This window comes from Trifolium pratense, linkage group LG6 (assembly GCF_020283565.1).
Source record: "Trifolium pratense cultivar HEN17-A07 linkage group LG6, ARS_RC_1.1, whole genome shotgun sequence".
NCBI lineage: Eukaryota > Viridiplantae > Streptophyta > Magnoliopsida > Fabales > Fabaceae > Trifolium > Trifolium pratense.
Window position 1 is genome coordinate 36588981 of NC_060064.1, and position 27773 is coordinate 36616753.

Below are 27773 nucleotides of genomic sequence, written 5' to 3' on the forward strand. Positions count from 1 at the left end.
TTTATATTAGCGGTGTCGCGGTGTCCGTGTTTCATAGAGTATAAAGAATGATATCCTTAACTAGTGTCATACCATTCATTTATTAGTAACACAATCATTTATTATCGGAGCTCATTCTCCTAGAAATTATATGGTTAATACCAAAAAAAGAATTTCAATTGGAGATTGAAAGATGATTAAATAAGGTTATCTCAACTCGATTGCTACAGTTGGAAAGGAGTCACATTCAGTTTTTATAGCACAACTTTTAGGATATTGATTTTTATCCATAAATAAATGTGCAATTTTTTTTTTATTTGTGACTAAAAATAAAAATTTTATTCTATAAAATTTGGAGAATGTTAACATGTGCATCAAGGACAGATGTTAAGAAAGCAAAAAGAAAAAGTATTAAATATTGAAGTATTAAATTTTAACTTTGTAAGCATTAAATTTTTATATCATTAAATATTAAATTTCTATATTAAGATACTTTAACATGTGTCCTATATGCACATGTTAACAACACCCATAAATTTTTTACTCTAGAATACTAGAGAGCGTCGAAGACGGTTGTTATTGTTAAGGAAGCAAATACATAATTTTTTACTTAAAATTGATGTATTCAAATTGTTTAAAGCTATATTTTAGCTTTTGAAAAATAACATAAAATAATATCTCTAGTTTTGCTTCCTTCATTGCTTTCTTCAGATTCAAGCAAGTTCCATGTTAATCTAAGACCAAGACTATTGTCTGAAAGACAAGGGCTATATTTGAAAGGAATAGCAACGGTCTTGACTATTTTACATGAACTAGGAATATGAACTTGAGGGTCAACCGTAAACATGATAACTTGAACCACTTAAACATGGAATCTCAGTGAAATTTGTGTAAAAGTGTAGTGGAACAATTCAGGTATGTAAAGTTTTTAACAACATATTACACCACTTAATAACATTACTCTTATACATTTTAACAACATATTACATCTAATAATTTTTAGCAATACATTCCAACAATGAATAGATATGAGTATAGAAGAACACATAGACCAACAACGTACATCAATAATAGAAACAATATTAATAAAGTATCAGCTGACACTTGAACTGTTGAACACATACATCAACAATGTACAATCATGATTTTTGGCCGTTCAAATATGGTACTACATGTTTCTTGATATCTGCGTCGGATATATCCACATGTTGTCCAAGAACGCTAATGAAATGGACACGACCAGCTTCGTCTAAAGCTCTTAAGCCAATCCAGTCTTCAGTGTAAAGTTTTGTCTGCAAAGCAGATTAAGGTAGTGAGCAAAAATACAGCTAAGCTATATATCAAGTGGTTTATTACTACAACAAACCATAATGCGTTAATGCTGATTTTGTTCCGTCAGTCAAACCATAATGATCCTCTAATGCATTAGAGTGCATTGATGTAAAGCTATCAAGTAACAGCTAAGCTAATAATGCCAGGAATTTCAAACAAGTGTTTCAGACATCTCTGTCTAAAATGGCTATTTCAAGATTTTATTTTTGAAAACTAAAACTTCTTTGACGTTGAAAATGTTGAAATGGTAATGGCATATAAATAGGCAATAGAAGTTTAAGGAGGCAACTCTACTGATATATCATTTGAACGATGCCTGATTTTGGCACCAAGTAGACAGAAAATATCTTAGACATGTCAAATTAAAAGAATACCTTTTGCGGTGGTAAAATTGGCTTGAAGTGGCGATCTGGTTAATAACCAAACCAGGATGTTTCTTTTGGTACTAAAGCCGTGTCGTTCTCAAACTGTTGGAGTATAACATAAGACAACAAATAAACAAATTTCTCTCATGAATTGAGCATTAAATATTCCTAACATATCAAAGAAAGTTAACTTTTGAGGACTTACCATGATAAGTACCAAATTCTTTAAGCTACTAAATCTTTCCTTGTAAGTGGAATTCCTCTGACCAGGTTTTTCATTGTTAAGTTTAGGGAGGAACCTACTGCTCTCCAAATATTTAGGTATGTCCTGAAATCAAGATTGGTTTTAATGTGAAGGTTTTGAACAAATGAAAGCTAGTTGCAATTGCAAATATGACAGCTACAGTGTCGGAAGCACGCGAGAAAGAAAACCGAAGTGGAGGAAAGTGAGACAAGAAAGAACCAGACCTCTTTAATTGTCAGGATCTTATTTTCGTTATTACACTCATCCTAATATGCACTCATCTCGGCTACTGGTATTATCCCATTGCAGTTAAACATTAAGTTCTACTTATCTGTTCAGACTGTCTTATTAAATAATCAATTCAATTAAAGAATGGCATGGTGCCGACACCAAGTAAATTGATACTATTGAATGTGGTATTTCAAAAATCTATCATAATACAGAAAGAATAAAGGCATCAAGCTGGGTAGAAACAATGATACTCACACCACACATGGGAACTTTAGCAATACCGGCATGAGGGCCCCCTAAAGAGATAAAGTTTTTAACCTGTTTAAACAATAATAAAGAAGAATATTTCATAAATAAGTTGAAAATGATAAGTATCTAGAGAGGCAAAAATACACAGAAGAACAATAAGAAGCAAGATAAGCAGAACAAGAAGGAACTTAATCAATATTAATCAATATTTCTTTAAAGCACGAGAATTGCATTCCCATTTCTCCACTATAATGAGAAATAAAGTAATGAAAGACACCTATAGAGTTAAAAACAAAATGTTATTCTACACCCTATTGTTTAAAAACACAATATACGGTGAAACAAAGATAACACTTCAGAATTTGGTTCCATCGAAGTGAGCTCATTTTAGACGAAAAAGTATGGAATCTCAATAATTGATGAGAACTGAAATGTCAATGTTTGGTTTATGGAAAATATATGCACATGAATCCTATCTATTAACAATAGAAACCGCTTCACATAATACTGTTAGGGGCAAAAGAGGCGCGTACCCAGCACCTTCTCCCTCGTCCCCCGACGCTGTAGCTTCAAGAAAATTGCGCGTTTTTCAAATCCCTCTCCAACTGAGAATCTCACTTTTGTCCTTCATCACTGTAATATTTTGATTCTATTCCTTTTATATTCTTATTTTGATTCTGATGCTTGCTCAGCACCTTCTTCTCCATCGCAGCATCACACAAGTTTTCCATCCACCTTATAAATACCCTAATCAATGGTATGGCTTCATCCTTCGGATTTGAGCCCATTTTGTTGCTTTTAATTGTAAGTTGCTTTGTAATGGATTTTTCATTTGAGTTGGTTTCTGATTTACATCCATGTAGGAAGGCATGGAGAATGAAGGTTAGGGTTGTAAGGATTCCTCATCTCAATTCTTGGTAAAGTTCCATCTTCTCCATGCTTATTTTTTCTACCCATAACTTTTATGCATGATAAACATTTTTTCCTTCTCATTTCACGCACTTGAAATATTTGTTCTTTTTGCAAATTTATATGCCAGATTGTTAAAATTTGTGAGTTGTTATCCCAGTATCAATTTTAGTTAAACTACTTGATTTATCAATTTTAGTTAAACTACTTGATTTTGGGTGTGGGTAGTAGTGGGGATAGAAATAGAATTAGTAATTGAGATAAAATGCATTGCAGGTGTTTGATAAAATGCCCATGTGGAAAATTGTGGTAGCTACAATAGAACTATAAGTCATGAACTTAATTTTGAATGTCTTTATCTGTGGCCTTTATAATATGCATCATTTTAACCATATTAGACAGGTTTTTTCAGATATAATCTTCTAACTATACATACAGTTTTCTTTGTGTGCATAAAAAATCTCTAGCAAATACAATATTCTAAAGGTTTGTACACAATTTCATATCAGTTTTGCCATAGGTAGGTCATTATTTTCCACAATTCTGTTTGCTAAATTAAATTTGAAGTATTGATTCAATTATGAGTTATTTGGAATGGTTGATACATTGATAGATGATTATATAAGTTTGATTCACTAGGCGACGAGATTCAATGGACAACTTTAGAAGACAATTGTGAGTTGTGGAAGGTAAAGTTAAGCCTTTTTCAGTTTAAATTTACAACTAAGAGGAGGAGTTAATTTGCAAAAGCACAATTGATTGGTCTTAAAATGAGTTTTTCCTTCACGTTAAATAAGTTCTTAAACTGCATATCTTCTTTTTGAAAATTCTTACCAATTGAATTTGATCTCAATAAAAAATTGTTATTCAAGTTTTCTTCAACTGTGTATTTAAATATGATCTGATCCAAACCTTCCAATATTCATGAGGCATGCCTAATATTATTATGTTTGGGTTCGATTGTCTGTATTTTTAACTCTTACTGTTATGTTCATTTTCATTACATGTCATGTTGATTTTCATGTAGTATTATTTTTTTACTATATTGATATGGATATATTTTGAAGGGGAAAAATTGTTGCACTCATATAGCACAGTTTTAGGTAGGGATCTAATTCTTTTTTTATAGCTATATTTGTTATAAACTTCAAAATGAGAACTAGGTTGCTCATGCATGATATTATATAACTCTGCTTTTCCTGTTAGGCTTAACTTTGGGTATGACTTCGAATTAATTAAATTTGTTAGTGTCTCACTGCCTTATTTCTGGTTATGATATTTACTTAAATGTCATCATGTGTATTTTGTTAGTATTCTTTTGTTATCTCTCTTTATGTTATCAGCTGATGCAAATGTTTGATTTTTTATTGCCTGCCACTTTCTAATTCAGTGGACGACAATTTTTTCCTAACCTTAAGATGGTTTTGGTCTGCAGATCCCATGATTATTCAAGCTATTGGTAAGAATCCATACTCTTCACAAAAGTCTTGCCAAATGTTAACCGGAGATACCCCATTTTTGGTGTTTTTTGCCTTTCCCCGTTTGTTATTCATCTACATTTCTTTTCAACTATTAGTTTGATTGAATGTATTTCTTCTCCATGAACACAATCGGGTGAGAGAGATTCTCTCATGATTTCTGGGTTTTTTTCTCCTCATTTATTGTTTTCTTTTTCTCTATTTTTTTCTTCAGCAACAGGAAATAATGGCAGAAAGTTTGGTATGAGAGATGAAAATTGCTTGACTACATATATGTATGTAAGGTAATTATAGAAAGGGATGGAAAGACGCATCAATCATTTATTTTATCTTTTGTTTTTGTAGGTTATGTTTATATTTCTGGGCTAAGAAACATGGTTCAAATATTTTAGAAATGAATTCATTGAATGAGAGATTGATGAAATTTACTCTTCAGTTATGGGCTTTTTAATTTATGAAATAACACTTCATTTTGAGTTTTATTTGTTATTGGTTCATTACATCTTTTGTTAAGATCTAACTAATTCTAAATAAAAAAGAATGGAATTCTAGACGAAGTTGAGTTTTATGTTTTTGTTTTTAATTAGTTTTTAGTGTCTTCTCTTTCTAAGATGTCTAATCCAGTGGAAATTTAGAGTCTTTGGAATCAATGAAAAATACTTTTATCTTCTGCAAGGAAATTGTTATATATGCAATGAAATGTAATACATGCAATCAAGTGTCATAAGAACCGTTTGTTATTTCTTGCATATTGGTTCCTCTGTGTTTCAAGGAATTTGATCCCTTTTAGGAAAGAAAGTTCTTAGAACTCATAAAGGTCTCAAACTTTTGGTCATTTTGTTTTATTTCATTGCTTTTTGTGTTTCGGTAATTATATATTTTTGTAAATCGTATCTATTTTAATTTTTTGCATCAATTCATTTCTTTCTTGGTGCTTGAAATATGCAGGAGCTAAAAGTAATGGAAAGAAGAAAAATTATAGCTTTCGGGGATTTTGGTCATCGAGCATTTCACAAAGGATTTTGGGGCTTTTGTCATTCTCATAGGTAAACTACTTTTAATGACTTGCTTATGGGAGATTGCTCCAGCACAACTTTTTACACTATACATATTTGGTTTGATAAGTTTATGACTAATTGAAATAGATTACTATACTATACTGCATATCTAATAAGTTTATGTCTAATATGAGTAAGTTTTTATGAAGATTACTTATTTCTTTTAGCGTTGTTAAACTTTGGCATATTACTTTTTGTGCAGTTCATGGAGAAAAAGAAACATTGTTTAGGGCTCGTTTGGTGCGCAGGATAGGATAGTGACAGGATAAGATATACAACAGGATAGTGATAGGATAGGATATCAGCAGGATAACAGTTATCCTCAGTTATCCTATCCTGTGTTTGGTGCACACATGATAACAAACATGATAACTATTATATCATATTTTTAATACATATTTGTTCATACCAATATGATAAGATACATAACATATTTAAATGACAAAATTACCCTCGTAAAACAATTGTTATTTGTTAAAAATTATATTGTAATACTTTGAATTTTATAAATAAAAATATAAATAAGTAATTGTACAAAAAGAAAAAGTAATCAAATAACTTTAAATTTTAAATACAAATCATGAGAAAATAAACAAATTAAGTTTTTTATATGAATCATGATCAAATAAATAACTCAATTATACATGTTAGATAAGCTAAATAAATATATGATATATGTAAATAATAAAACTACCATTGCAAAAGAATTATATTTAAGTTGTTATTAAATTTAAATTAATATTCTTATTTTGCAATTTTTTAATAATTATTTTAATTTAAAATATTGTAATTTTAGGAGAATTTTGATTTTTTTAGATTATATAAATTACAAAATTACCCTTGTGAGAAAATCACATATATATTTAAAAATTAATTATTTTATTATTAATTTACTATCAAATTATTTTATTAATTTTCAATTTTTTATTTTAAAATATATTTTTTAGAATAAATCAACGATTTTTTTTTCTTATCATATCCTGCTGGCAATGTTTTAAAAACCGGACCGGACATCGAACCGATGAGGGTACTGGTTCACTGGTTTATTGGTCGAACCACCGGGTCACTGGTCGAACTGCATGATAAACCGGATTAAATCGGATTAAACCGGTGGAATGAACCGGTCTCTATAATAAAATTATATAATTATTAAATCAGATAAATTTATCTATAAAAAAAGGTCAAAAATCTTATGTCCATTTGTTTTTATTTTATTTTGTATTATTTACCATATTTATCCCCCTTTATTCCCTTTTTATATTCCATCCATTAATTATCATAATTATTATTATTTCCTTTTTATTTTTATGCCATTTTTAATTACTACCTATCACTATTATTATCATTATTATTATAAATTTTGTTTTGTATTATTTACCATATTTATTCCCCTTTATTCCCTTTTTATATTCCATCCATTAATTATCATAATTATTATTATTATTATTTCCTTTTTATTTTTATGCCATTTTTAATTACTACCTGGACTGGGCAATGGGCTTAAAGGCAAAATCAAACTAGCCCAATTAATATGAGAAAGGAAACAGGCCCAAAACAATTAAACTCTAGGTGTCCATTTGGCGATATAAGGCCTGGGCGAGGTAGACAATGAAGGATACCGCCCATAAGATGGATTTACGTACGATAACAAAATATCTTCATCCTTCTCTGCCTTAGCGATTAACTTGGGAATGAAGAAACCAACTCCTTGAAACTGCCATGGCTTGGAGACCAAGGTTTTATTCCTACTTTCACGCTGCACCACCGGAAAAGGCGCTGAAGATCGGATTTTTAGGAGCCCTTGCTTGGAGAGGAAGACTAGAAGCTCTATAAATAGCTCCTCACTTTCATTTGTAAAGGGACGAATTCTGACTGATAAAACTCCCAGGGTTGTTGGGATTGAACTGAGTGTAATCACACCATTTGATCAATAACACAAACCCCCTTGTTTTTTACCAGAACATTTTGGCGCCCACCGTGGGGCTGCGGTAAAATCATTTGATCCCAGCCTATCACAGCAACTAGACGAAAAATCAAACATCTTCACATGGCTGGAGAACACGAAAACCACGACAACTCTAACGTTAACACCCTGCAAGCCGCCGTCGTAGAGATTCGGCGCTTACAAACTCAGATTGCGGCCATCGAAGCCGAAAGAACTAATGAGAAAGAAAGAGCAAAATTGATTTTGGAGGAGGAGGAGGGAGAGGGCGTCATGGACGTACAACCCTTAGCACAGCACTTGTGGGATGCCCAAGTGGTGGAAACAATCAAGGTTCCTCACCTTCCTACCTTCGACGGAAAGACGGATCCAAGGGAGCACCTGATGGCAATTGGGACACAAACTGCCATAATCAATGCTCCGGAACATCTAAAGTGTAAATTACTAGCCGGCACCTTCAAGGATGTCGCCCTGCGTTGGTACATGAACCTTCCAAGAAACTCAATTGAGAGTTATGCTGACTTTCATAAAAAATTTATTCACCAGTTCGCTGGATCGAAACACGTTAAAGTCACATCAACCAGTCTTTTCTCCATCCGCCAAAACCATGGCGAGTCATTGCGTAACTTCCTCGCCAGATTTAGCGAAGCCACCATCAAAGTCTCAAATCCAAATCAGGAGATGTTCGTGGCAGCCTTCCACAATGGGCTAAGAGCGGGACATTTCAATGAGTCCTTAGCCCAAAAGCCAGCCTCGTCGATGCAAGAGGTGAACAAGAGGGCGGAGTGTTATATTAAGGGCGAAGAAAGTAACGCCGAGAAAAGGCAAAGAGACGTTAAGGAGAAGGAATACGTGGGCCGTGCCGCTAGAGCGCCCGAGCACCCACGACCAAAATCAGGGGGCCACCAAGGAGACCCATGGCAAAGGCATCATGGGAAGCCCTACCGCCAACCGCTCAGAAGAGAATTCAGGAATCATCCCGCCAATGAAGACCTCACGCCATTAAACGCCTCAAAGGTTTACGTCTTAAATGAGATTCTGGCCACCGGTTTGGCAAACCTCCCCCCAAGGAGAACCAGTAACATCCCCATGGGGCTGGACGATAACGCCTGGTGCGCGTATCACAGGTGTAGAGGTCACTCCACAGAAAAATGCTTCCGCTTAAGGGATTTAATTGAAGAACTAATAAAAAGCGGACACCTTCGAAAATTCATTGACGACGCCGCCCAAGGGCGGGTTGTCGTGCCAAAAGTTCCCCGGCAGGAGCCACGAGACCCTCCTGGGCCAAACAGAGAGCCTCCCAAGGGGAGAATCTCCGTGAATACAATAGCGGGAGGATTCTCAGGCGGGGGCGAATCAAGCTCAGCAAGGAAAAGGTATGTACGCCGAGCCATCTCGGAGATATACCTCGTAAGTCAACCTCAGCCATTAGACGTACCGGATTTGGCATTCACGGCAAAGGATGGTTTGGAGGTAGCACCCCATGACGATGATCCCTTAGTGATACAAGTCCAAATTTTGAACTGTGATGTAAAAAGAGTACTGATAGATTCGGGGAGTTCAGCAGACATTATGTACTGGGAAGCTTTCAAGGCCATGCAATTAGCAGAAGAGCAATTGCAACCATACTCCGGAACCCTGGTTGGGTTCTCTGGCGAACAAGTGGACGTAATGGGTTACGCCTCCCTTCTTACCACGTTTGGAGAAGGCAGCAATGCCAAAACTATCAAAGTGCGATATCTGGTAGTTAAAACTCCTTTTACCTCCTATAATATTATTATAGGAAGACCCGCCTTTAACGCGTTAGGGGCGGCCATGTCCACTCTATACCTAGCAATAAAATACCCCCTCGAGAATGGGGGAGTAGGAACAGTAAGGGGCGATCAGATTCTCGCCAAGAAGTGCTACGAGTCCAGCTTAAAGATACGACACCGAACTTCCAGCGCAAGCGGGAAATTCGAAAGAAGACAAGCCGCAACTCCAGGCGGCATAAACATGATAGAGAGCGCAGATATGGATCCAAGGGAGGAATTCCAAGATCGAAGGGTAAGCCCTATAGAAGACCTGGAGCAGGTTCAAATTGGCGATTACCCTCACCAGACAACTAGCTTGGGAACAGCGTTGCCCAGCGAGGAGAGGAGACGAATCATCAAAATCTTGAAGGATAACGCTGACCTATTCGCATGGAAACCTTCAGATATGCCAGGGATTGACGAAGGGGTGATAACACATAAACTCTCAATATCACCCAGCACAAAACCAGTTTCCCAAAGAAAAAGGAAGGTGGGAGAAGAAAGACGAGTCGCTATAGCAGAGGAAGTGGAGAAACTAAAGGAAGCAGGATTCATCGAAGAAATAAAATACCCCTCATGGTTGGCAAATGTCGTCATGGTGAAAAAGGCCAGCGGGAAGTGGAGAATGTGCGTGGACTTCACAGACTTAAACAAGGCGTGTCCCAAAGATCCATATCCCCTACCTAACATAGACAGGTTAATTGATGGCGCCTCGGGGTGTAAGATGCTGAGTTTTATGGACGCCTACTCCGGATACAATCAAATAAAGATGAACCCCTCAGACGCCTGCCATACAGCCTTTATGTCGAATACCTGCAACTATTTTTACAACGTCATGCCTTTTGGACTGAAGAATGCGGGAGCAACATACCAAAGGTTGATGGACAGGGTTTTTGCTGAGCAAATAGGGAAGAATTTAGAGGTATATATCGACGACATGGTAGTAAAAACTTCCGAGGGAAGTCGCCATGATGATGATCTGTTGGACATCATGGGATCAGTAAGAAAGTACAACATGAGACTAAACCCAGCAAAGTGTTCTTTTGGGGTACAAGCCGGAAAATTCTTAGGGTTTATGCTCACCAGCAGAGGCATAGAGGCTAACCCCGAAAAATGCCAAGCCATCATAGACATGAGGAGCCCTACATCCGTGAAAGAAGTACAGACCTTGACAGGCAGAATAGCCGCACTATCCAGATTCCTATCATGTGCGGGAGAAAAGGGTTTCCACTTCTTCGCATCTCTGAGGAAAAATGAGAGGTTTTCCTGGACGCCAGAATGCGAAGAAGCCTTCAAACAACTAAAAGAGTTCCTGGCATCACCGCCCATCTTAACACGCCCATTACCAGGTAACACCCTTTACCTATATCTCGCAGTTTCGGATAGAGCTTTGAGTTCAGCTCTAGTTCAAGAAATAGAAGGCGAAGAAAAACCTATATATTTTGTAAGTAGAACCTTAAGGGGAGCAGAAACAAGATATCAAAGAATAGAGAGGTTATCTCTCGCGGTAGTTGTCACAGCCAGAAAGTTAAGGCAGTATTTTCAAAGCCACCAGGTAGTGGTTAAAACAGATTACCCTATCAAGAACGTCCTCCGAAAGCCAGACTTGGCAGGAAGGATGGTGGCGTGGTCCGTGGAATTATCGGAATTTGACATCACCTTCTCACCTAGAGGGGCCATTAAGTCACAAAGACTAGCTGATTTTGTATTGGAGATGTCTACTCCGCCAACAACAGAGAAAACGGCGTTTTGGACACTCTCAGTTGACGGGGCCTCCAATGTGCGAGGAAGTGGAGCCGGAATAGTACTGGAAGGACCGGATGGCGTGATGATAGAACAATCACTACGTTTCGCCTTCAAAGCTAGCAACAACCAAGCGGAATACGAGGCTTTGATAGCAGGAATGAAGTTGGCAAGCGATATGGAGGTAAAAGAGCTAAAGGCCATGAGTGATTCCCAGCTGGTAACCAACCAAGTATCAGGGAAGTTTCAAACGAAAGAGCCGCAGTTAATCAAATACGTGGAGAAGGTGCAAAACCTAGCTAAGCATTTCGATTCGTTCGAATTAGTTTACGTTCCCCGCGAACAAAACATGAGAGCAGATCTATTGTCAAAGTTGGCGAGCACCAAAAAACCAGGAAGCCATAGAACCGTTATCCAAGAAACCATAAAAACTCCCAGCATCAACGGGGAAGAGGTAATGATGGTAATAGAAGAAGAAGACTGGAGATCGCCCATTATCCGGTACCTCCAAAAGGATGAGCTCCCGAAAGAAAGGGAAAAGGCTTTTAAATTGAGGAAAATGGCGGCATGGTATTCAATGGTAGGGGATAAGCTATATAAGAGAGGATTCGCGTCCCCCCTCCTTTTATGCGTCAGTACTGAAGAAGCCAAGCGCATCATGAATGAAGTACACGAAGGATCATGTGGTAGTCATATCGGTTCAAGAGCATTAGCAGGAAAGATATTGAGAGCAGGATTTTATTGGCCAGATATACATGATGATACCGCCATGTATGTAAGAAACTGTGACAAATGCCAAAGACACGCCAACCTGCATCATGTTCCGGGGGAGCCACTGAAGTCAGTGTTATCCCCTTGGCCCTTTTTCATGTGGGGTGTAGATATCGTTGGCCCATTTCCGGTTGGCTATAAACAAGCGCGATGGATCATCGTCGCCGTAGACTACTTTACAAAATGGATTGAAGCAGAGCCGGTATCCAGCATTTCGGCGGAACAGGTAAAAATCTTTTATTGGAAGAAAATCATCTGCAGATTTGGATTGCCCAAATACATCGTATCCGACAACGGTACACAATTCGCTAGCGAAAAGGTCGTTGAATTCTGTCGAAGCAAGGGAATCAAAAACACCTTTATATCAGTGGAGCATCCACAAGCTAACGGACAAGCAGAGTCAGCAAATAAGGTGATACTAAGAGCCTTAAAAAGAAGGCTAGATAGTAAAGGCGAAGCTTGGGTAGCCCGCATCTCACCCATCCTCTGGTCGTATCACACCACTCCCCAATCCTCGACAGGTGAAGCGCCATTTACAATGGTCTATGGTTCGGACGCGATGATCCCGGTGGAAATAAATCCTCCTAGTTGGCGCAGAGAAACCACGACGCAGGAAGAGAACGACAGAGCTCTGGAAGAGAACCTAGACATGATCGAGGAAAGAAGAGAAAGAGCGCATTTCAGGGAATTCGCCATAAAGCAAAGAGCCGCTAGGCGTTATAATACGAGAGTCAAACAAAGGAGTTTTCAAGAAGGCGACCTGGTGCTGAAAAGACCTATGGGAAAGGATAAAGGAGGAAAGTTCGCAGCAAACTGGGAAGGCCCCTTTCGGGTGCAAGAAGCTTTCGAAGGAGGAGCATATCGCCTAGAGACCATGGAAGGAAAAATCCTCCCAAGGACGTGGAACGTAGCAAACCTAAAGTTCTACTATAGCTAATCACGGAGCATCACTTTATCGGTGGAAGAATAAGTAAAACCATTCTCTTCTTTTAGCAATATTTTTAAATGATGTATGAGAACCGTTTTCATAAATAAATAAAAAACAATGAGACACTCTTTTCCCCTGTTTTAACGGGGGTTTTTATCGAGGCTCATTGAATTTCAAAATTCTAGTAGTTTATATCTTCCAGCATATCCCAAATAAAGGTCAACCTGATTAAGTTACGGGCTCTGAACCAACAAAAATGGTTATCTCAAACTTGAGCTCTGAATCTTTACTTAAAGATCAACTCAGATGTGAGCGCTGAACCAAAAACAAGGGTTACAGTTCCTTGGCGTCACCCACGAGTTGGGTACGTCAGAAAAAAAAAAAGAGAAAAAAAAAAAATTATTAAACAAGGGTTACAGTTCCTTGGCGTCACCCACGAGTTGGGTACGTCAGAAAAAAAAAGAAAAAAAAAAAATTATTAAACAAGGGTTACAGTGCCTTGGCGTTACCTGTAAGTCTTACGAGTTGGGTACGTCAGAAAAAAAATTATTAAACAAGGGTTACAGTGCCTTGGCGTTACCTGTAAGTCTTACGAGTTGGGTACGTCAGAAAAAAAATTATTAAACAAGGGTTACAGTGCCTCGGCGTTACCTGTAAGTCTTACGAGTTGGGTACGTCGGAAAAAGAAAAATTAAACAAGGTTGAAAAGCCTTGGCGTTACCTGTAAGTCTTACGAGTTGGGTACGTCGGAAAAAGAAAAATTAAACAAGGTTGAAAAGCCTTGGCGTTACCTGTAAGTCTTACGAGTTGGGTACGTCAGAAAAAGAAAAATAAAAAGGTTGCAAAGCCTTGGCGTTACCTGTAAGTCTTACGAGTTGGGTACGTCAGAAAAAGAAAAATAAAAAGGTTGCAAAGCCTTGGCGTTACCTGTAAGTCTTACGAGTTGGGTACGTCAGAAAAAGATACAGTGAAGAAAGGCGAGATTATTGACGCCACCAGAAAAAGCTTATACATAACCAAAGCAAGGCGATTCATCACAACGCCAAATCATTTGCAACCACCAAAAAACAACAGGTATAAAGTTATTTGTATCAATTTACAATTATTATAGAAAATCGAAGATGTCGCAGATGCAAGGATAAAGTTTCCTAAGCGAGAACGACAAAAGGCGTTACCTCTCAACGTAATGCAAATCCATAAAGTTATGAAGAGAAGAAATCAGGCAAATAAAGAAATTTATAAAGGACCCAGCCAAGGGGCAAATTGTTCAAAGCCACAACAGGGCATACAAAATAGTTACAAAAAGCCACAGAAGGGCGAGAACAAAAATCATTACAAACAAAGTCATATCATTCACTGGGAGGTACATAGGGAACAAGCTTTCCGTCAATAATCTGGTTCATCGCATCAGCTTCAGCTAAGCGCTTGGCGTCGAGGTCTGGGAAAAGAAGCTTGACTTGCTCAAGGGCATAGGCGAAGCCTTCCTCATACTGGTTGGCAGCATACAGTTGAAGCTCCTTCACGTCAGTCTCCAACCTCTCCTTCTCTTCGCCCAAGCTCCCCACGGAGAACACCGCTGCATCTTTCTCTTTAGAAAGCTTAGAAATCACCTCATCTTGAGCAGCAGCATTCTCTTTCAGCTTGGTCTCGGAGGCGGCATAACTTTCCTTCACCTTCGCCAGCTTATCCTCATATTCCTTCTTCAACCTCTCAGCCTCGCTCTCCTGGCTATCCCTCAGCTTCTTAATATCTGCCTCCAACTTAGTCTTGGTCTCAGTATATCTCTTCTCAATGTCAGCAAGGTTGTCATCAACGGTCTTCACCTTCTGCTTCGCCTCTTGGACCTCTTGTTCTTGGCGATTTGTCAGCAAGTAATTGAGAAGAGTGCCCTTCACCTCGTATTCCAAAGCTTTCTTCCTGAGATCTGCGGTAGGAGTGTTGGTGAAGCGAGTCATATCGCCAACCATAGTCACTCCCCTTTCAATGAAATCAAAGGGATCAAAAGAGCTCCAGGTAAGAGGAGCATCGGCATCGGCGTCTTGGGAGGGAGGCTGAGAAGAACTAGAAGCTACGCCTTTGCCTTTGTCGGCATCTCCAGCTGGTTGGATAGTCTTCTCAGTTTTTTGTTTTTTAAGTGGCGGGACGACACCCTCTTTAGCAGCCGCCTTTCCTGGAATCTCAACAGGGATGCGCCCGTCATGCTTTCTCTTACTCCGTCCCTCTTTAACTCCAGCCTCCTCCACTTGTAGCTGCCTCAGAGGATCGGCAACGCCAGCAGCAGGATTGGTTTTTTGTTGACGAGCTTTCGCCAAGAACGCCAGTCTTTCTTCATTCGAAATGGTCCTCATTCTTTCTGAAAAATAAAGGAATCAGAAAAACACAGGTTAGTAATAAGGCAAGATCAACATTAAAATAAAAAGAAATATGCACACATGCCAAGTTCATCACTTACGTAAATACTCTGTCAAAGCTTCGCTATTACCCTCACATCTAAGGATATCAGCAGTGTCCATAAGAGCAAAAGAATCAAGAAAGTGGACAATGTCCTGCTCGAAGTCACTCAAAGTTTCAAAGATGGTTCCCTTTATAAGCCTAGGGTTGTCAGTCCAGTAAAAAGGGAACAAGGGATCTCCTATCTCATCATACATTAGATCAGGAAGTTGGTCGCTACTGCGAACCCTAAAGAAGGAGTCCTTGAAGCCTTTGAAGTTGGAGGCATACAGACTCATGAGGCGATGATTGGGTTGACTACTAAGAGAAACCATAGTCTGGGGTTTTAGGTTTTTGATATGGTAAAAACAGAAGAAAACACCAATCGAGGGTACCAGTTCAAAACCTAGGCACATCACCTCGAAGGCTTTTACGAAGGCCCAGCTGTTAGGATGAAGTTGAGTGGGGGCGACATTAAGAACCCTCAACATCTCCGCTTCGAAAGAAGTAAAAGGAAGCCAGAGGTTTAGAGGTTGGATCACGCCAGTATAGAGATAAAAGTAATCCGGCGGGGTGCCGTTCTTAAAAAAGACAAACTCATCTTCTCGGACCGGCTCAGTGATGATAGACTCCTCATGTCTGGACTCTGTAAGCCTGACGGCTTTCCTAAAGCTCATCACCATCTCCGCACTAGTGTATTTTGAAGGAACCTCCATGGTGACGGGAGTATAGCCAGCAACCACCAAATCTCGGCAAGGGTTTTTCCGCTTTCCTGTGAAAGAGGAAGGGGAAATTATGACACAATCACTATCACTACCGCTACTACTATCGCTATCACTGTCACTATCGCTACTGCTTCCAACATCAAAACCCCACAACTCCGAATAAAATCCCCGGCTATTAAGAACGCCGTTTGCCCTAGTATAATGGGCGCGAACTTGTCGCGCCCACTCAAAGTAACCAGGAGAAGAGGCCGAGATTCTCCCCTCATTCTCATCTAACTCCCTCAGGATAACCATTCTCTGAACCTATGAATTAGGGTTTTCCTCCTTTGAGCGAAACTAAATCAAGAAAAAGAATAAAGGTACGAAATAAAATACCTTACGGGTAACACTTCAAAGCCGAGAGAAAAGGACGTCTTCAAAAACGACTGAGAAGCCCCACCGAAGTTGGAAGAGGAAGAAATGAAGCTATACCGAAGTTACGAAAAGCAAGACAAGTGGGCAGAACTAGGTTAGAAGTTGCAAAAGGAATGGAAGGAAGGAAAAGAGCAAAACTCCCTATTTATAAACCTTAGTCCTAACGTCGATTCGAAGGTATAAGGTTCGAACGAGTAGTGTCATACGGGTCGTCGGATCAAGTACGTGTCAAAGCGCACATCCCAAGAGTAAATCATAGAAGATTTATCGTCAGATGTTCAAATACAACGCCTATAGGCGAGACGCCTAACTATAACGCCTTTAAAGGGAGGGCCACGCCAGGACAACGCCCAACGTGAAAAAAGCCAAAAATCAAGGAGAGGCAGGACATAAAATAAAAGCAAAGACAAAACACAAAGTAACGCATTCTACTCAAAGCAAGAAAGAAAATCTTTATTATTAGCAGAAAATGGAAAGTACAACGAGGAGAAACCAAGGCTACATGGAGAAATCCTAAAATCCTATCAATCAGACTCCGAATCCTTTTGCATAGGCTCAGGGAAAGTCATCTTGGATTCCACGGTGACCCGGGACCCCTCTTCTTCACTGGACGAGGAAGCGCGAAGCTCAGGAGGAACATAGGTCTCCAGAAACGAAACGTAATCCTCGTCACCACTACCAGAATCGGAGGTATCCGAGGAAAGAACGATAACCTCCACCTTTTTGACATCCTTAGACCTTCGGGAGCGAGTGGAGTTAGAGGTTGAAACCTCAACTCTTTTCTTCCTCCGCTGAGGCGGAGTATCTCTGGCAACAGGTTTTTTCGCATTATTATTTTCCATCATCAAGATTCAAAACAAGAGGATAAAAATTCGAGTTTTCAGCAGGCGATATTTATAGTCAGTGTTTAGCTTAACATCGTTATTAACGATAGTAGCAAATGCTTGGACGGTTGCAACCACCAAGTTTTGACTATCTCGAAAAATGCCATTTTTACGTTTCCCAGAGGTCAAAATTTGACCCATTTTAGTTATGAAAGACCGCAAAAAGAGACGGTACTAAAAGGAACAGAAGAGCAACATAGAAAGAAAGGAAATTGCTTAAATATTCAAATTCATACAAAGGAAATACAACGGAAGCAAAGAAAACAGAAGCAAAATAACAAAGATCCCAAAATCCGAAAGCAAATTACAAATACTAGAAAGAAAAACACAAAACGGAAAGATGAGCAAACAAAAGGCTTCAGGGCATGGTAGAACCCCCCAATTCACCAGCATCGGCAACGGCGATACGGTGCATTTCCTCCAATGCCCGTTTCACCCTCTTCGCCTTCACCATATTCTCGTCAATAGGCTTCAGATCCTCCCTTAGTTCGCTTTGTTTGTCCAGAAGGTCCACCAAAGAATGGCGCCGGGAAATCAACTTAGCAATGTCATCCCTAATCTCGCCTTGAAGAGCCCTTTTCCTCTTCACCAGCGGCTTCATCTCCTTATTCAGCATCGCCAAACGATCATCCACTCTGCGCTCCTCATTGAAGCATATCCCCAAGATCTCCTCTTGCACACCCATAGTCTCCTTCGTAATCTCTATCTGGCTGTCAACAGCTTCAGTGACTTCGGCGTGGCACTCCTTCACATTTTCCACAGCGATCACAAAGGATGCACTATCCTTCAGTTCCTTCTCCAGACGAAGCACACTATCGAGAAAGCGTTTCTCTTCTTTGGTCAACCTCCAGCAGTAGTCGTTAAGCTCCTTGACGAATTCAGAAAATTCGCCAAAATCTTCCATCAAGTCTTCAGTATTGATGGTCAGCATGCGACGGAGCCGCTTGATAACCGGAGAGGCGGGAGACTGACCGCATTCAAAAGGAGGATTTTTGGGAGACATAATGTGGAAGAGAAGTCTAAAAGGTTAGCGAACAACAAGGAATGAGTTAATCGGGGCATTGAACGCTTCATTTATAGACAAAGAAATCTCATCGTGGCAATAGCTAGTGGGGAGACGGTTGAGGAGGATTATACACGAACAGAGGAACGTGCGCCAGGGAGTGGGAGAGGATGTAACTTCGCGCCAAGAATTATGGAGGGAAATTCGAATTGTACTTAAGCATTTCATTCCTACGGCTCTCATGCTTGGGGGGCTGTGGACTGGGCAATGGGCTTAAAGGCAAAATCAAACTAGCCCAATTAATATGAGAAAGGAAACAGGCCCAAAACAATTAAACTCTAGGTGTCCATTTGGCGATATAAGGCCTGGGCGAGGTAGACAATGAAGGATACCGCCCATAAGATGGATTTACGTACGATAACAAAATATCTTCATCCTTCTCTGCCTTAGCGATTAACTTGGGAATGAAGAAACCAACTCCTTGAAACTGCCATGGCTTGGAGACCAAGGTTTTATTCCTACTTTCACGCTGCACCACCGGAAAAGGCGCTGAAGATCGGATTTTTAGGAGCCCTTGCTTGGAGAGGAAGACTAGAAGCTCTATAAATAGCTCCTCACTTTCATTTGTAAAGGGACGAATTCTGACTGATAAAACTCCCAGGGTTGTTGGGATTGAACTGAGTGTAATCACACCATTTGATCAATAACACAAACCCCCTTGTTTTTTACCAGAACACTACCTATCACTATTATTATCATTATTATTATAAATATAACAAAAAAAAAAAAACAACAACAGCATTAATCACGTCCCCCAACCCTTCTTTTTCTCCTTATTTTTTATTTTATCATTATTATTGTAATTTATATTTAATTTCATTAAAAAAAAACCAAAAATCATCAAAGGAATCAATAAGGAAGCAGGAAACACGGGAAACTGAACAAGCATCACACTTCCTTCCTCTCTTTTCATCCAATCTTCACCAATTCTACACTCCAAGCAAAAGCACAAATCACTTCAATCCATTTTTTCTTCCAAAACACTCTTGAATCCAGTTCATAAATTTGTTCAATGGACACTAAAACCTAATTTTGTCTATAAAACTCAATAAAAAAAATTAGAGAAGAGAGACAGAACAACAACAGATGCGCTTCCCCTCTCCACCATTTTCGACATCCTTCAATTCATTCATCACCATCATCATAAAAAACCACCGCAACTCATCAACAAACACAAACAGAAACTCATAAACCATAATCTTCATCTTCCTCACAAAAACCATAATTTTCTACCAAATACCACCAAACAACACCATAAAAAACCACACCATTTTAAACCTACAAAAAACAGAATAGAAATAAAGAAACAGAACCGAACAAAGAGGGAAGAAGAAAGAAGAAAGAGCGACATCGTTTTGGAATTTTGGGCGAAAAAAAACATGCGTGTAATCAAACCGGCGGTTCGGAAAAACCGCCGGTTCACCGGTTTTCCCGGTTTTTTCCGGTTCTCTCCGGTCCTCTCCGGTCCAACAACATGGACGATCCAACGTATGAACCAGACCGGACAGGCTCCGGTTCCCGGTTCGACCGGTTCGACCGGTCGGTCCGGTCCGGTTTTTAAAACACTGCCTGCTGGTAACCCAGCTCAAATTCAGGATAAGGATTTTAACTAGAGAAACAGGATAGGATAAGTTTCAGGATTAACTTATCATATCCTGTTGTGTCACCAAACACTGGATTGAGACAGAATATGATATAGTTATCCTATCCTGTCTCTTATCTTGTGCACCAAACGGGCCCTTAAGGTTTTAGAACCAGCAGTCGCTGAATACTTTTCATTTTTGTTTTCCAATAATGCAAATACGAGATCTATTTATTTTTTGGATTTTCAATTCAGCAGTTAACTTTTCATTATTAATATTTTTTTGTGGTTAGAACACATTGGATAAAATGGGTTGCTAGCTATTTCCTGAAATAAAATTACATTTACCAATATTGTATAGCTTTATGTTCAATTTCAATTTCATTTGTAATGTGTGGCTGCTGTTGAATTTCAATTTCAATATTGTATAGCTTTATGTTCAATTTACATTTACCAATAAAATTACATTACCAATTTTGAATCCCAGTTAATGCCTTAGACTCAATGAAATGTGTGGCTGCTGTAAAAAGGAAAGGAGAAGTGCAAGAAGAGGATATTTGCATGAAGTTTCTCACTTCCTTTTCATTGATGAAGAAAGAGGTAGTACATTAATTTAATTTATTATTGCTATCTATCTTTTATATTTGTTCATCATCCTAAAAACTACAGACTTATATGAAGTATATAAAGAACAAAATAACAGTACATGGGATGCCATCTTATTATATTAAGCAACCACTTTACTTGAACATGTACTTATGATTGTATTTTATGCTATTAGGTGAGTGAAGATCCATTCATCTTGCTTCTTGCAAAGGTAGTAGAAGTTTTATGTATTTTGATTGTCTTAATTTAATTTTTTTTCCCGGTTGATTTGGAAGAAGCTGAATACATAGTGTTCAAGTACATATGGTGAATAGAGGAGGAATACAGAAATACAACTTATGATATGAGGTTAGGACTTGGGAATTTGTAAGAATGTGACATTAGTGGTAGTAATTTTTACTGTTGCAGAAATTGCACTGATGTATGGCCAATTGGTATTGCTTATGCTACTTCATGTATGCTGCCATAATAACTACCAGCAAATACATCGAATGAGTGCTCAACTTGGTACATGTTATGTAGTCAAAACACATATTAAATGCTTAAAGAATGTATGTGAAGAAGAAAAAAAAGAAGCTATGTTAAGTATGTTAAGAAGTCTTCTCACATTCAATGATGATACACAATTTTATTTTTTTGAACAAATTAACTATATCTTTATGAATTGTTGATGTCAAACATGAATCCAAGATTGATCAAGTAGTTGGTACTTAAAGAAAATTTGACTCAATGATGAAATTGGTAATGTCCATGTTAAGAAAGATTGTGAAGGCTGTGAAAATTGACAATGATGAATATGAGTTTAAGATTGTGAAGGTTGTGTCAATTGGACTTGTTTTATCATTTTTTTTTTTTTGCTTCTTTCATTTATCCTTTACATTTAAGTTCAATTTATTTATAGTTTTTAATATTTACAAAAAAAATAAATTACTATTACTTTTATCAAAAAGTGATTGAGACTTTTAAGTTTTAAATGCTTTTGCTCTAATTTTTGTTAATTTTGACACTATGTAAGTTTTTATTTGGTTTTAGACAAAATGATAATTACTACCGTGAGATTTCAGATTCAAACATAGATCAAAGTTTTAGCTTAATAATATTGCCATTTATAAATATTTTGATTTAAAAAAAAAATATTGTCAATCTAGACATTCTAAAAATTGTTTCTAATTAATTATGGTGTCAATAAAAACATTTGGAGTTTGATAATGATAAAAAATTAAGTTTTTTTTTAAAAAATTAATATCGAGTTCTAAATACTATGTAAACATGTTGCACCCGTGCATCCGCACGGGATTAACACTAGTATGAAACAATGGATTATCAACTCCCCTAATTCTCGTACAAGACTTCTCATTAACATTTCATGGAAAACATTATTCTTCAGCATGGCTTGCCACGTAATATGTAGAAACATATGGACAACCCAATATTAATTATTATAAAAAAAAATTGCACTTGTAAAATTAGATTCTTACGGGAGGTCCTCCATCACAAAACTCTACCACACCTCGACCAATTAAAGTTCCCTGTTGGACAACGGAAATTCAAGAATGAAGTATAAAAATAACAAAACTATAAAAAGAAGCAATTGTGATATGAATTATGTAATTACATAAATGATATGGAATTTTCAACAAACTGTTGCAACTTCCTGGAAAATCATGCTTAATATATAGATGCATAAAAGAAAGGGAAAGTATAGATGTAATTTTCATCAAATACTTTGTCAAGGTTACGTGGCTTCCGCAAACCTTTACAGATGGCAATGAACAACATATTTTCAAAAACCTAAATTCTATGAAAAGTAGAAACACGGTAGAATTATATCAAGGACAATAATGTTAAGTAACGGTTATGGCATCATGGATTTTCTGCTACCCGACCTAGCCAATTTATTAAGTGCCACACGCAGGGCCGGATTTAAGGGGTGGTAAGGGTGGGCTTCGGCCCCTCCCTCCCACCCTCAATGGTATCTTCAAAGTTGTTTTTTATATATAATAATTATTAATTTGTATGTATAATTATAGTGTAAATTAATTCCGATAAATAAATCAGTGTAAAATAATTTTATATTTGTATAATTTGATCCCTATTTATATAAATTACAATTAAATTTTATGTAATATTTCTTATAAAAAATGGTCAGCCCCCTATTCGATTAGTTTCTGGATCCGTCCCTGGCCACACGTCGTGGTGTGGCAATAGGTTGCAATCCCGAGTTTATATGGCGGAATTTTTGCCATCCGTTGCAACAACATTGATCAAGGCAGGGACGGGCCTGTTCAAGTATAGCCACATCATCCCGGTCCAAATTTTTTTAAAAACAAATAATAAATAATTTTATAAATAATTTTAAGTTTTTTTATACATATTCGTACAAATATTAATGTAAATATTAGTTTAGAGTTTATTATTGATAATTGTAAGTCTCTCGTATACATATTAGTTTAAGTATTGGTGCAAATATTAGTTTATAGTCTATTATTGATGATTTCAAGTTTTTGGTTATACATGAATTATTATTTTAAGTTATATAGTTTAATTTTATAATCATCAACTTTGACTTTTTTGTCAAAATATAGTGGACCACTAATTGAATGTATAGAATTGGGTAAAATTAGCAATTGAACTAGCATATAAATATGACAGGACATAAAAAAAAGGTTTAATTAATATTTAATATTTTCAAGTAAGATAATACAGTAAAATTGGAATAAAAATTAAATACGGATAAAATTGGAATTAAAATCAATAAGATATAAGCTGATTGAAATAAACAAGTGATACGCATGATTTAATATATATTCAATAAATTAGTAGTTCTTTTTTTTTTTTTTTTGGAATAGAAATTTTGTGGTTTTTTAGATATAGTTTGTTGGTTTATTTTTTTGAATAAATATTTTTCGGTTTGTTGTGTTTTTTTGGATATACATGTTATATTAGTAGTAATTTTACATGATGTATTAGTAATTTTTCGGTTTTTGTTTTTTTTATATACATGTTGTATCCAAGATTTGATTATTAATGAAATGCTATGAGTTTATTGCCGTCAAAAAACTGAAATATTATCGAGATAAAAAAAATTGTAATGCCTAAATTTTTTAACCCCACTAAAAATTTATGGCTGGGTCCGCGCGTGGATCAAGGATGTAACAACAACAAGGGCTTGAAGGATTGCAGCCACTAAAAGCAGAAAAGGCATATTAGTAACTTAGTATTTACCAGAAGGAGATCATTGATGAAGCTGAAAGTTGACAACTACCATATATATTAACTTCACAGGATGGGTTTGAAATTTGAAAAAGTTTAAGATCCTTTATATATCAAGCATAATCCTAACCACAAACGAACATAGTTTTTGTTGTCGCCGTCTAATATTTTTTAAAACCTTTGTATAAATGAACTTCTTTCTAATAGAGAAATGATGGTAAATTCTAATATGGATCACTTCATCAAGTGGTCTATGATGGACCAATTATGAATAACATTATAACGAATACGAATTTTACAAAATTTATCGTTGGATTGAAAGTTTAGATCATATAGATCATCCATATAAAAATTTCGAAAAATTGAAAATCATTTGATACGTTATTGAGACACATCAAGATTAACGGTTTATTAAATAACGTAAACTTTGATAGGTCTCAATAACATATCAAATGAGTTTAAAAAAATTTTAAAAAATTTATGGATGATCTATACGATATAAATTTTTAATCCAACGTTGAATTTTGTAAAATTTATATTCGGTATATCACTTGTCCACGATGGACCACTTGTGAAGGTGGTCCACAATAGCATTAGCCGAGAAATGATTAGCATTTAGCATCCATTGATATTCGTAAGAACAATTCATATAAGCTGAAAGAAAGGAAAAAAATCAAATCCCAATTCTCATGTTTTACCTGGGAGATGCCAACAATGTTGTATCCTCCCTTCAATTCTTTCATTTTTTTCACCTGTACATGGTGTTTAAAAGAGTAAAAAGATTAAATTCAAATGCACGGTAAGAAAAGAAATGTTACCACGAAGGATAATGCAGGAATCTCATTATCACCTTCTGGCAAACAATATCTGCCTGCAAACATATAAAACAAAACAAAACAAATCACTAATAGTAATATTCCATTAGGAAATAATATATACACATAAAATCTTCTGCCCGATTACCTGCTCTAACATAGGAATAAGCCATGAATCCAATGTTCCATTGCCTACCTCACTGATTAAAATATACAAACTTCATTTTTCACAAAAAATAATGTTTGAATGGAGGATTTTGGAGGAAAGGAAAAGACTTTATTTTATTTTCTATATTAAAGAAGTTATAAAAAAATTAAATTGTTTTTTGTCAAGTAGCAAGCTAGTGGCTAGACTCACACATAGGGATGGCAAAAAAACCCAAACCCGAGAGACCCACCCGAACCCAAACTCAAGTCAACGGGCGAAACCCGATTTGACTGGGTTTGGGTTTGGGTTCGGGTGACACCCGATAATATGGGTGTGGGTTTGGTATAGTCAAACTCACACCCGAAACCCATACACCCACCCGAAATATTTTATAATTACCTAATTACCCCCATAGTCTCCCTCAATTTCCTTGGAAGACCTTAAATTTTAGTTATAATTTAATTTCTTGAAAGTCTATGTTGTAATTTCTTGAAAGTCTATGTTTGAATTTCTTTGGAAGACCTTAATTTTAGTTGTAATTTAATTCAAAGTCTATGTTGGAATTTAATTTCTTAAATTTGAAAATTATTTTCAAATGTGCTGCGGGTTTGGGTGGAAAAAACCCGAACCCAATGGGTGTGGGCGTGGGTGTTGTTTTGCCACCCGAACAGCCTTTGGGTTTGGGTTTGGGTTTGGGTGATGATTTCAGGTGTGGGTTTGGTAAGTGTCAAACCCGCACCCATGGGCACCCGTTGCCATCCCTACTCACACACTTGATGTGTGGAGAAGTGGGAAATCCCGGTTCAAAGCCGGTCCCCTACATATGTTCTTGCAGGCTGCAGCTACCAACTGAGTTGTACTTACATGATATGATAGCGCTATGAAATATTTTTAAATGATAGCTATGAAATATTTTTAAATAGCTTATTTTAGAAAAAAAAATCACTTTTAATTGTTTTGCGTCTATTTGTTACATATTTTTAAAATAATCAGAAGCTAAAAATAACCATAAAACAGCTAAAAATGAGAAGCTACTAAGAGTAGCTTATAAAATAATAGTTTTTTTTATAGGAGAGAGAAAAGAAATGTTAAAAGGAAAAAAATTGTTTATAATTAAAAAAATCACTTTTATAAGTTGTATCTAAACAAACTAAAGATTATTTTATTTTAAAAAAAATGATTTTTATTATAATAAACAAACACAAAGTAAATTCAACTTTTCTAAAAATCTCTAAAAACTAATCTCTAAATTATTTTAAATCAAAATCACTCATTTTTTTTTAATATGTAACAAACATACCCTATATATGATCATTTATTTATCATTTTATTCTTCAATTTTATTTTTTATTTTTTAAATCTCAAGTATACCATAAATTACCGTAGTTACAATCCAAGTATAAATTATTAACAAATACTAGCATGAAAAACGGTAGAAATCAATCAGTATCAAAGAAAACACAACAAAATTAGTTGATAAATTATATGAAATTAAAGTAGTATACACGCAAAATCCTTGAACACCAGAGTAGGTAATCAATTCCTCGGTGAATGATTTGACACCAGTGCACTGATTCCCAATTCCTGCAACCCCACAAGAATCATTCACATGCATAATTTTGAAATATATATAGTGAAAATGGAGAAGTAAAAATACCGTGAATGACAATGAATTAATGGTACTGAATATGAAATTGGGAAGATGAAAAAGAAGAAGAAGATGATGAGAAAAGAAAGAGGATGAAGACGCAACAGCAACATTTGTAAAAAGCTTGAATTCTTTTCCACAATTCATTGTTGGAGTGTTTGCAGAGTTTATATATAGATGGTATAATGAATGATGGTAGTTACTAGTTACTAGTTACTAGTTATGGTTCATAATCAACAAGGATTACGTACTGGTGGCAGATATGATATGAATATGGTTCATTCTATAATTCTACAAGATGGACTTTTACAGTTTTACGCTTTTCATTCTATGATTCGTTTATTAGTACCAATTGTCACCAATTTCAAGAGATGCGCACTTGACTTAAGTGTGGGACGAGAACAAATTGTCAACTCATGATTTATAGTATTTACCAAAAATACAATTAATCTTCATATTAGTATATGTGAAAACATTAATCCAAGATTATCTTGAGAATAAACTTTTAATATTATCATACTAGACTATTGTTAGTAATGGACTGAGATTGTCTGTTGTATATTTTTCACGCAGTTGACAATTTCAGTCTAAAAAGTAAAAACATAACCATGACCCTGATTAATCTAGTATAGTTTAACTTGTTCAAAAAAAAATTTAGTAAAATGCACAAATTTTAAGGCATAATTTCTATTTTTACTACCTTAACATGTGCCATATATGCACATGTTAACATTCTCCTAGATGAATTCCACCAAATTTACTTACTTCGTCCCACAATGAGTGAGTCAGATGACTATTGTGCATTATTCACACTTATTGATTTGACCATATTTTTATATTAATAAGTAAAAATGAATATTAACATATAAGATTTTGTTGGATTTATTTCGATGAGTATTTTCAAAATATCAATTTCTTTATAATTTTTACTATTATACAATTAAAGATAATGTATTAATCATCAAAATTATACATTGACATACGTAAAACAGTCAAGTTTCCCTCGTACCGGGCCGGAGCTAGTATATTGGTTGCATTGATCCAAGATAAATTTGTTGACAATGAAATTGAAAAGTGAGTTAAATAATAGTACTAACATGTTTTTGGCATTATTATTGCTTACCATATTAAACAAGTCTTTTTAGTGATGATGATTTATATGTTTGACCATGAAAAGTGAGTTAAAGAGTGTATTTGTGGCATTATCTTACTTAACATATTAA

General features: G+C 36.5%; 1 long non-coding RNA gene and 1 pseudogene across 11 annotated transcripts; one reads left to right on the plus strand and one right to left on the minus strand.

The window, feature by feature from the left end:
• Positions 1-863: 863 nt before the first annotated feature.
• Positions 864-26680, minus strand: LOC123892196 (annotated as a pseudogene).
• Positions 2871-21352, plus strand: LOC123889714. Of its 11 annotated transcripts, none has more exons than XR_006802612.1 (10): positions 2871-3035; positions 3113-3157; positions 3264-3317; positions 3748-3829; positions 3923-3998; positions 4745-4768; positions 5002-5071; positions 5736-5833; positions 20608-20720; positions 20902-21352. It is a non-coding gene; the product is annotated as an uncharacterized LOC123889714 (long non-coding RNA). The 11 variants fall into 11 exon arrangements; XR_006802614.1 differs by having other exon boundaries at positions 3949-3998; XR_006802613.1 differs by having other exon boundaries at positions 3777-3829.
• Positions 26681-27773: the final 1093 nt, after the last annotated feature.